Below are 11,321 nucleotides of genomic sequence, written 5' to 3' on the forward strand. Positions count from 1 at the left end.
GCAAAGTACCTCTGGAGCAGATGTGTGAGGGAGCTGAGTGGAGCTGCCACAAGCACTCTCCAGGGCTCTGTGCAGCTCTGACTGCTCCAGAATTAATGGGCCATGGTCTCTGTGAACATTGAGACCATTCTGTAGGTGTTCCTTCTAACCCTTAACCTTTGTTCCTCCACTACCACATGCAGAGTATGGACAGGGAAAAGAATAATTCCTGTATCTCTTAGCCCCCCCTGCCCCTGACCTGCCAGGCTTACAGTATTCAAGGTAGTGGTGGAGGACTGACAGCCTCCAGCACAGACACTCGAGTGAGGAAACTCCAAACCTCTGTGCTGGGAGCACTGTACACCTTGAACTATGAAGAACCTTTCGCCTTGCAGGAAACAGCAGTGTTACTGAAACATTCCCAGTGCTTGTAAATGTGGATTTCTGATTTACTCTGTGACTGACTTTTACTTAGGGGCCTGCTCACCTTCTGAAAAGCCGACTCTCCTGCAGAATGTCTGGGAGGCAGAATGGGACTGTTTAACAGGATGAGATGTCACTGCAGCAAGCCTCTTTGGTGCAGATTCCTATAATGCTTGTAGCTTTCTGTTTGGCTGGGAGTAGGGAATCTCTTGCCTGAGAACCGATACTCCACAAGTTAGTGCTTGCTGTCTGCTCACATTCTACACGCTGATGTGACACAGAAGCAACCCAGGAAGCTGATGGAGAGTCAGAGAACTGTTGTAGTTTGGAGAGGAGGGGAGACATTTGTGAGAATCAACGTGGTCGTCCTTCTGTTCTGCTGCCTGTGCCTGGTCGTTTGTTCCCGCATCTACATGCATGATAGCAAAGTGGGTAACAGCTTGGCCTTGCGCTGGGTCTTCCAACTAAAATCAGGAGTTAGTGTCTTATCTTCGCAAGCCAAATTTCGCTGGTGCTGTTTTAACACCTTACTGCATCCGCTCTCCAACAAGCTTCTGCAAAGTTAGCTTTCCGCATGGATGCGAGACTCCCGTAGATTGCTCATGCAGATAACCTAAATGGTGTGAGTGGTGCACAGAGCTGCCAAAATGAGCAGCACTTCTCAGCCATGTCACTTGATGGGCTGCATTATGTTGAGAAGGTCAGCAAAACAGCCTGGGTCTGTTTGCCTGTCTGTAACACAGGGTGATGTGAAGAGCCTCATGTTGAAATTGCTTTGTGACCCCTGGACTGAAAGTGCCAAGGCTTGGCATTTCATCAGAAGAACTGTCAGGCTCCTAGCCTTGCTCCTGTTTGTTGGGCCTGCTGAGACCCCACTGGGGAAGGATTTTCATGTTCTCTTTTACAGCTGGGAAAACAGAGGCCTAAACAGACTAGAGTCAATGACGCAGACTCCCATGTGCCCAGCTCTCGCACAAGACCTGCTGGTGCCCATCACACAGAGATTTAAAAGCTGAAGAGCTTAGGCAGGGCACTGAAGCTCTCCCTAAAAGTGAAGCAAAAGGCGGGGGGGCCATTTTTTGGGGCCCCGACCAATGAGTTGTCAGTAGGTCACGGCAGTGTCAGACAGACAGACGCCCTGCTTCTTTAGGGGATGAGAGCGTAACTGCGGGGAATGAAGAAGTAGGCACAGCTTCTTGCTTGAAGTCCTGCCTGTAGAAAAGGAGCTCCAGCAAAGGCTGTCACTCTCCCATTTGGCTTGTCTTTCTCTCTTTCATTCTTCCATCTCCCTGTCTGGCCATTTGTGCTGCCTGCCTGTTTGTTTGTTGGCTGAGTGCCTGCTGAATTATTTACCAGCCTGACTGAATTAAGCAGCAGCAAAAGCAGGCAAGTGAATCCCACCTGAGACTCTTCCAGGGAGAGGGGGGTGGAGAAGTGGGGTGTGTGTGGAGGGGGAGTTGATACATAGTGCTTAATTAAATGTACCAGCCCATTCCAGGCAAAACCTTGTGGGAGGAGAAACTCTTCTATTGCCCTGAGACAGGGCTGAAGAAAGCTGAGCACAGGGCTAACACACCAGCTCAGGGAGCAGCATGCCCCATCTCCAAGCTGAGTGGGGGTCCTGCCGCTGGGAGTTGCCTTCAGCCCTTGCAAGTGTCATATGCACATGCTGGGATGTGGCAGGGCTGTCAAGCGGCCGTTCCCCTCCACCACATCGGTTGTGTTGTTTGTGATGGTTGTTGTGCTGTGTGGGGTTAATTGGGTTAATGAGCGCATTGTACATTATTAAAGGCTGAACTGGCAAGTATGCTAATTATTGTGTCTCCCAAAGTGCCACAGTTACTGAGGATATTTAAAAGGACAGGGGTTCTTGTACCAGACACCAAATCAGAGCTGAGTATCTGGACACCAAAGGACCTCTCTTTACCAAATGGTGGTGCACTGGGTATTTGATGTAAGGACATGTCTCCTTGTTGGCATATCCCTACCGGCAAGAATGTCCAAGCTTAGCATGCAGTCCTTAGCTCATGCAGGTCCTCTTCTGTCTCTGCGTCTCTCAGCTGTAAAGTCTTACAGATGGGGAAAATGAGACATAGATCACTCTGTGATATATCTAGTCTGGTTACTCTCTCCCTAGAGCATGTGTGCTCCAGTATGGTTGCTTTCTCCAAGCCAGTGCTCCCTACCCTGTGGTGGACACAGCCTTGTGACCCTGGAATATGCCCTCATGGCAGTTGTTCAGGCCGTAGCAGTTGGTTGAAATGCCAAAGGTCTTGCCAAGACTCTGTTCTCCTTCCTGTCACACTCTGCCTGTGCTGAAAAGCGTCAGTCTTCCCACAGGTCACTATTTGCCAAGGTGCAGAAGCAGATTCTGATTTGTAGATATGCCAGTTTGGGCTGCTCTCTAGGTTGCATCGTGTGATTGTTCCTGTCATGCCACTGTAGTAATGCCATCCTGGCTCTTCCTCTATGTAGGTCTCCCAGTAAAGATAGCCCAGGGATGCCTTTGTGCTCTAAAACTAGCTCTGGAACATTGGTTCTGGGTACTGAGCAGTTGCAAACTATAAAGCAGTATGGGAGCTGAGAAAGGTTATCTTCCCTGCTTCCGTGGGCTCACATGCAATGCTCACCAAGATTACTGGTGGCTTCAGTGAGAGCAGAACTGAGGCTAAGAACTGGGGAATGCCACAATGTGCTCCAAGTCATCCTTAATGCTGATCTGAAGGGTGCCTATTCAAAGCAATGTAGTACCAGCGTGTGGGCTGCACAACCTTTCCAAAGGGCTGGTTAGGTACCTGGTGGTTAACCTGTGCTGAGCTCCGTGCTGGCTGCAATGTCTCCAGTTACTCCTTGGGTGTAGCCATGCTCATGCGGTATAGCTAAAAGCTGGACATTAGTTCAGACTGCAGAATTTATGACATCTGAGGTCTAAATCAGGAATTGATGCACCTTTTAAATCTATAGACTGTTTCTCTTGTATTGTCTTTTCCCTGAAAGTTTTCACCTCACCCTGTTTAGCAGGGAAAGCCATCGGTCCACTAAGCGACTTGTGAACCTGGGAGTGCTTTAGTTTTGCACGTACAGTACAGAGCATCTTTGTCTTAGGCCAGTTGATTGAGAGCTGGTCCCTGTCAGCCCTTTCTTCGACACATGGATACACATGCTGGGGTATATTAGGGAAGACTTAACCCCTCCAGTCAGCCTTTTTGCACTGCTGTCTCCCAGTGTTCTGACTTCTTCAGGCATCTCTTCCCTTCCAGAATGTGACATGTCAGAAGACGCAACTGATGCAGACTAGTCCTTGTTGTCTATAGCATCAGTTTACCATGTGAGGTAGGATACTGTCTCCGGAAGGTGGATAAAGAGGAGCTGGAAATGGCAAGACATGAGAAGAACACTGTGCTATCAAAAGCACATGCCTCATGAATTTATCATGAGCTAACTCTGGGGGACTCTTGCTACATAAATCAACTGATAACTCACCGTGTAAAAGATCATATACAACAATTCACCATTTCTTTCCCATTTCTGCTAAATCTTTTTCTGAAATTCACTGTACAATTGGTGTGAACGTGCTCATGCACACTGCTCTGTTGCAGAGATAAGTATGTGGTACATCAAGGTAATGGATTTTTCTTGAATAACCTATGCAAGTACTGTCATGTTTTGCATCAACAGTAAGTGATTTCATATTGCATAAAGCAAGGAGTTTAAAAGAGTTGGTGACCCTTTCTGGCTTTATTCCAGATGGGGGTCATGTGTCTGGGTTACTGCCCAACCTTTTCCAATAAGTTAATTCCCACTCTTAGAATTGTAATGGCTGCATTGAGCTGTGCTCCCCTCCATAATGATTACTTACAGAGAAGAAAACATGCTTTTTCACTGGACTCCAGCATTCCTCCTCACGCCTTGCCAGCATTTTGTGCAGGTGCCTACACTTTGCACTTGCTGTGAAAACTGAGGCATCAGTTCTGAAACTGCTGCTAGCATGAGCATACATGTCATTTTCTAAGGCTCTGCAGCAACATTTGAGTCAACCAGTTCTATACTGTCCTTGTGTCTACAACTAATTTAATATATCTCTTTAATAAGAAAATGTAACTGTCTTTGGTCATCATCAGGCGTCGTCTAGCTAGATTTCAGCAAAGCACTTTATAAGGTATCTCATGGGAATATTATACTCTCAGAGAAAACGAGGATTAGCACATGGCTTGTACAGTAGAAGAGGGGCTAGCGATGGGACACTGCACAGGAAGGAAAGTCAAAAGGGTGGAATTCTGCCAGCCTAAGGTTGATGTATTTACAAATGTTGATTTCACTACTTATGTACATATTCACTGGACAATATTAGGATTCTGCAGAGGCATCTGTATACACAAACATATCAGAGGAGCTGAGGGCCCCTCTTCCTTTGCCTTTGTACCCATTGCCTGCTCTAGTCTCTGCAAGAGGAAATGACCCTTTCTGGTGCTGCCATCTCCTGCTGTGTTTCAGAGAGATTTACTGCTCTCTGCTCACTGACTGTACTCGGGAGCTGGTATAAAAGCAAATACCTAAGGGATGCATATGTCAGCAAAACTTGTTCTCCCTGATTACTCAAGTTAGGCCAGGGATGGGCTTTCTGTCAAAGGAAGGATTGTACGTCTGGATCTGTCTTCCTTGGGCGAGGTCAGAATTTCCCCCTAAGTCTGCTCCTGTCCACATGTCTGAGCTTGGAAGGAGAAGGGGATAGTGCTACCTAGTGTGTCAAAGGAGAGACAACGTTCCTGGCTGATACCAATACCAATGTCGAAAGGAGATCTTCTTTTTATGGCACGTATAACCAAGCAGATAGCTGTATGTGAGCATTGGGGTCATCCTGCCTCAGACTCGTAATACTCTGTGCAGCTGTACTACTAAAGTAAAGGTCATTTCCCCACTTGGCAAGAAAATAATGGAAGAGACATACCTGGGGGAGCAGGTACTTGGGCGGAATGACTGAGCGACTCCCAGGTAGCACAAGAAGGAGAGATTCAGAGATGACAAGGGAGAAGTGATCATATGGGACTGGAAGAGAGGAAGGAAGGTATCCAGGATAAAATGAAAATAAGGGGTAGAGTACTGTGGGAGGATGCGGACACGGACTTACCTTGGCAGCAGTCTGGAGAGGATGTTTTTCTTCTCTTCCTTTTTTCTTTCCCACCTCTACCCCTTCTCCCTTTTCCCACATAGATACCTTAACCAGCTTCCCCCATGGCAAGTCAGTCCAGCACGCGTTCTGCACTGCTCAGCTCTCAGCGACTGGTTGATCTGTGTGTTTCTTTTTGTTGAGATGCTCTTCTCCCTTTTCCATTTGCCCATGTGGGAATTTGATATCAAGAACAAACCTTCGGATCTGTCCCACTGGCAGGAGGTGGTGTGTTAACAGGAGAAGTGAAGGGAGCCATCCATGCCTCGCACTTCGGAGCCGTTTCGTCTCCCGCTCATGGATGTTTGCTAAAGAGGTGTTTTGGTTTAACTGTAGCTTATCGGATTATGTGATTATGGCATTTGAATTCTTTATTAGATCTTTTCTATCTTAGTCCCTGGGGTTGAGAGGGACTTGTTTTCTGGCCTTTGGGTTTGAAAAGTCAGGCTATTTGTATCACTGCTCCTTTGCTTTGATTCTTTGACGACTCCTCTGGGGAGGACTGATGTGCAGAGCTCAGCTTTGTGTGCGTCTGCTGCATGGGATGTCTTTATGGTTTGTTTTTGTGTCGGGCACAAATCGGCCCTCCTGCTCCCTTCTTTGCAAGCTGTCACGAAAGCAGGCTATTACTGACCATTTCTTTCAGAAAACTTGTGTTTGCTGAAAGCTGTCCAGAAAATTCAGTATTTTGAGAGACACAGTACTGTCACTTGGAGGGGATGGGTGGCATTGCAGGGTGGCATTGCAGCAATGCTCCGATTTCCCCTCAGCCCCTTTCTCCTGTGTCTAGAAAAAATCATTATAGTTCATTTATCAAAATAATATTCCTTATGTTCTGCTGTATCTGCTCTTTTCTGATGATTTTGATTGAGGTGCCAGGAGAGGGCTCCTCCTAACCCCATCGTGAGAAGTGAGAAGCTTCTACTCCGGTGCTTCGCCACAAAGCAGCACCCTGTGAGCAGAATATCAGAGAAGAGAAATTTGCTTAGCCTGCAAGAAAAGGTCAGGCCTGGCCCTGTAAACCCTGCCAAGAAGGGTCAGTGTGGTGAACCAGCTTACGCTTCATTTGTCACCTGTCAGTGCTGAGCGCGATACACTTAATAGCACAGTGTTGGAAAGGACAAAGGGGATTTCTGATGGGGAGAAGTGAGGTAAGCCATAATTAACTAGAAGGCTGAAGGAAAAACTCCATCTTGGAGCTGCTGAGTTTCTTTTGTGAGCTCAGATGTTTTCACATGCGCTCCTAATATGCAGCAAAGCCCCTCCTGTCCACCCTAACACCTGTCCACAGTTGCATTCTCCACAGTGTGTCATATTGGGAAATGAGACCAAATAAAAGGATGACTGAACCTTTGTAGACACAGGCAATGAATGCAGTATGAAGATCTGTGAGGCTGAGCATTCCTGCAGATACAGAGCACAGGCTCAGTCTGAGGTGTTGACTGAGGGAGCAGAGAGGAGTTTCCCATGCTTACGTTAATTCTGGAATTAATCTCCCCACCCAGCACGGGTGAAAAAGGGGCTCATTGGCCCCGAGGAGGACAGTGTTGTTAATAGTCACCCCAGCAACAAGAAACAAGATGTTCACCCTCTTGCCCTTCCTTTCCCTGTAGGATGAGCTAATGTCTGTATCTGTGGAGGCTGGTTTGTGTATAACCTCTCCTGCATGAATGGTTACCGCTGCATTCCTGCTTTTCCCAGCACTGAGAACACGCATGCTTTCTCTTTTTGTTCCTGAGAAGTTTCCAGCCAGAGCCATGTCCCTGTGTAAAGTACCCACAGGTACTCCATGGCACAGGCTGCTTCAATGTTGAAGCATATGCTAGTTGGAAACGAGGAATTCGGTGACCTCTTTTTCTCCTGAGTTTAGAAATAGCTTTGCAAGGGCTGCCAGTGCCCAAGCAGTGATTTGGTTCCCACATCCTGCTCATCATATGTGAGAGCTGCTCTTGTTTTGTATGGCAACAACTGACAGAGCAGGCTGTGAACGCTGAGCCTGCATTCTACCTCACCCCCAATACTTGTAGCTTCAGTGGGCCTGAACTATTTTTAAAGGAAACCTTTCAAGTGTCATTAACAACGAAGTCGTAATGGCAGCCTCTGACACAGCTGGAAAACATCTGTAAACACTTGGACCAGGTAACAGTTTGATGAGGGCAAAGTTGTATCAGACTGCACACGGCTCTTGGGGATTAAAAGCCTTAGCTGGTGGGGTTAGCATGACCTCTGGTTTGGCTTGGAGGCACGTTGTGTTCAGGAAATATTGGTAAATCATGGCAGCTCCTTGCTTCTGGAGAGTGTCAGGATGTAGGATGCCAAACAAAAAGATAATTTACCTGACAAATGTAGCCCTACTCTTTATGGAATTTTCTTCTTGAATTTGCTCTTTATTCAAAAGTTGATGGATTTCTGTGCCATTTTGAAGGGTGGGGAATGAGCTTTTTGGGTTGTCATAGGCTGTCTTTTAAATAACTGTCTGCACTTGGTAACTGTGGTCCCTGTTTGTGGTTAAATGACTAATGTTTTACATTCCCTGACCTTGAAAATAGTTATGGTGCAGGTTTTGCTGGGATTAGTTTTGTTCTGTTTCTGTAAAGACCCAGGCAAGTGGCTTTCTGCTGATGCAGACAATCATGGAAGACATCTTTGAAGCTTTGCTACATTTGCTCTGAGGAGTGTGTGCATGGTCAGGATGGCATGATTTTTATATTCCTTCTATTTTGGCTTGAGATCTATGTGGTGGTAGGGAGACTCTAAGGTGTGAGGACCACACTGTGTTGTGAATACAGCAAAAAGACAGTGCTGTGTTCTGTGTCCTCTCCACCTACTACCTCAGGATTACCCTTGTCTCAACAACTTTTTTTTAATCATTTTAGTTGAAATGCCAGGTGAAGTAGATTTGGAGATCTAGGTACTTTTCTGATTGTTATGGAGCCATTAAACAACACTGCAGTTGCCCCATACATGATGCTATTATTTTTCATGTCAGGAAAGCTACAGGTCATCTTTTTTCTCCTCTCCTAATAAGGCACACTTCTCACTTGAAGCAGCACACTCAGAGCATGGAGCACTTCCTACATACAAAAAAAGAAAGCAGAGCTTCAGTGCTCCAGCTATCACTCATGGTGTACTCTGGACCTGTGTGGTGCTGTCTGGCAGAGCAGTCCAAACTGCTACTAGATAAGATGTCCACTAGAAAGACTCCAGTTTTATGGGCCTCTCATTTTAATTTTATCAAATACGCTTTATGCAGAGTAAATAATGTCAAAAGACCATGGCAGAAGTTCTATATCTGCACAGTAACCTATGTGTTGGAGACACTATTACTGAGTCAGGGTTTACCAAGAAGACTCTTCAGGGTTTGCAAAGGGGGAGAGGGCTTGGGTTTTTAAGCTTAGTTAAAAGCTTGAAAGGGGTTAAAAGTTAAAAGCTTAGTTAAAGGGGAGAATTCAGTTTAAATATTTTCTTCCAGTTTCAAATCTGATTTAAGACTAAGAGAACAGCAAATATTCTTCCTTTTCCTCACCATCTTCGTTTTAAAATTTACTGTAAATACCTGGTAATACTTTAAGTAACTGCTTTTTGTCTCGCTGTATCAACCATCATGGGCTAATCCATGAGAAGGCTTGTCTGTGGGATGTCCAGTTGACCTCAATTTAAGCATTCTTGGGGGTGGAGCAAGGAGGCAAGTGTCTACCAGTAAAGCAGGGGAATACCAGGCTTCAAAACTTGGTCTGTACGCCACTTCCATGTCTGCATAAATTATATTGGTAAGGAGTATGGGTCTTTTGAAAAGCACTGGGACAGCCTCTAGGCTATATAAAATTATGCAGACATATTAACAAATGCAGATGTTAATTCATTAATGTTATTCTCTTCCCCTAAAGAAAACACTTGCATCATAGTCAGATTAGAGGCAAACATTGTCTTCCAGATTCAGCTGAGCTAGTAAAAGATGTTACTGTCACCAGCTGATGTTACTCTTTACACTGATCACCAGAAGAGCCCCAGGCAAAGTTGAGTGTCTGTCTTAAGCAGTTTCAGTTGTTGGCCACAGCCTGCTGGCTCTGCCTGAAGAAAATTAGGGAGCGCTCACCAGAAATGTTCCTTTGGCAAATTGGTGGAAACACAATCTCGGTGAGGGCAGAGGAGATGGGCGAGTAAGCGAGCAGCTGGGGGAGGTAAGCGCTGGTTCTGGGTGACGATGACTGGCTGTGTCCTTCAACACCTTTGTACCACTGGAGTGAAAGCAGAAAACTGTCTGCATGTAGACACGTTTTTTTTTTTATTGCTTCTAAAGGAAGGTTTCAGCAAATCTTAGATGACTTCTTTACCTGTCATAAAGAAGCAAACTAGGGTAGGTACCACTTTTATATAACTCTTAAGGTGGCTGCCCAAGGTTATGTGAACTCTGTGGCAGTGACAAACCTAGAAACAGAACACAGGAGTCCTGGCTTTTTCACTATCTTTGCTAACCATTAGATGATACTTCCTCCAGATGTTTCAATAAGGGGTGCTATAAAAAGTTCTTGACGTTGCTGTTGCAATTCCTCATTTCCAAAGGGCTGCCTGCCTCTATGTTTTTAATATCATTGCCTTGAAGCACCATAGCTAGAAGTGACAGCGCCAGAAATAATAATAACAATAATAATCTGCATAGCACAACAGGCATTTTACCAGCATGTAGGAAGACAAAGGTCTCTCTGTGTTTTGTATTAGCACACTGAAAAAGTCCTATTGAGTCTATCTGGAATGCATAGGTGGGAACCTTAACCCCTCATATGCCGAGAAGAAAATTGTATACAGACCTGAGAGCTGAATTAAATGAATAAAAGGGCACATGAGCGTCATTCCTTTGGCGGTGGGAGGTCTTTGTGGACCATATTCCTTGACAGCCTTGTTCAAGCTTATGTATTTAATATCCATGTGGCACCAGAGTAGTTAATTTACAAGTATTTTTCCAATTTCTTCAGTCATATTTAATTATTCTTTACCATAGACCAGGAAAGAAGAGGAAAGTCAAAAGCTAACCCAAATCTTAAAATTCTTTTTTTCTCCTGCAAATTCCATCCTTATTTCTGCCACGGCCCGTGTTCAAAACCCAAACAATAAAGCATACAGCTGTGACATAGGGGAATTGTCCAAAAAGGACGATGTCTGAAGGTTTATGATTAGGTTTTATATTCCCTGTGTCTACAGAGCAGCACTTCCTGAATGTGTCTGTGGTGGGAAAAGCATCCCAGCCATTTCCCCTTGTGGATGATGGTGTAATTAGAGCTGTAAAGAAAGAACCCATGACACTAAAAGGCTGTAAGTGGTGCAGATTTAGGACAACACGTTTCTATGGAAACTGAAGTGAAAATAGGACCTTAAATGGGTGAATAACAATAATATAGAGTTCTCAGTTTGGATCAGTCTGTAAGTTGCACTAAAATACAACCTGCCTTTCTGGCAGTTATTTGCATAACCTATTCCATGGTGCTCTCTATGAAATCTTGCCCCCCTAGCTCTTAATTTCTATACAGAAACATTCATTCCTTGAAAAAGAAAGATAGATGATGAATTTCCAATGGATGGCATGCGCCTGTTTATAGATGTTATCAAAATAATTTGAGCTTAATATAGGGAAATATGCAACATAATAAGTTATGGCATCCATTGTCATCACTAGTACTACTGCGTTGGTGTCCTTGGTAGTAGCTGAACATCTTCCTGCATCAGATGGAATATGAAGTCTTCTTATATTCTGGTT

This window comes from Nyctibius grandis, chromosome 14 (genome assembly GCF_013368605.1).
Source record: "Nyctibius grandis isolate bNycGra1 chromosome 14, bNycGra1.pri, whole genome shotgun sequence".
Taxonomy (NCBI): Eukaryota; Metazoa; Chordata; class Aves; order Nyctibiiformes; family Nyctibiidae; genus Nyctibius; species Nyctibius grandis.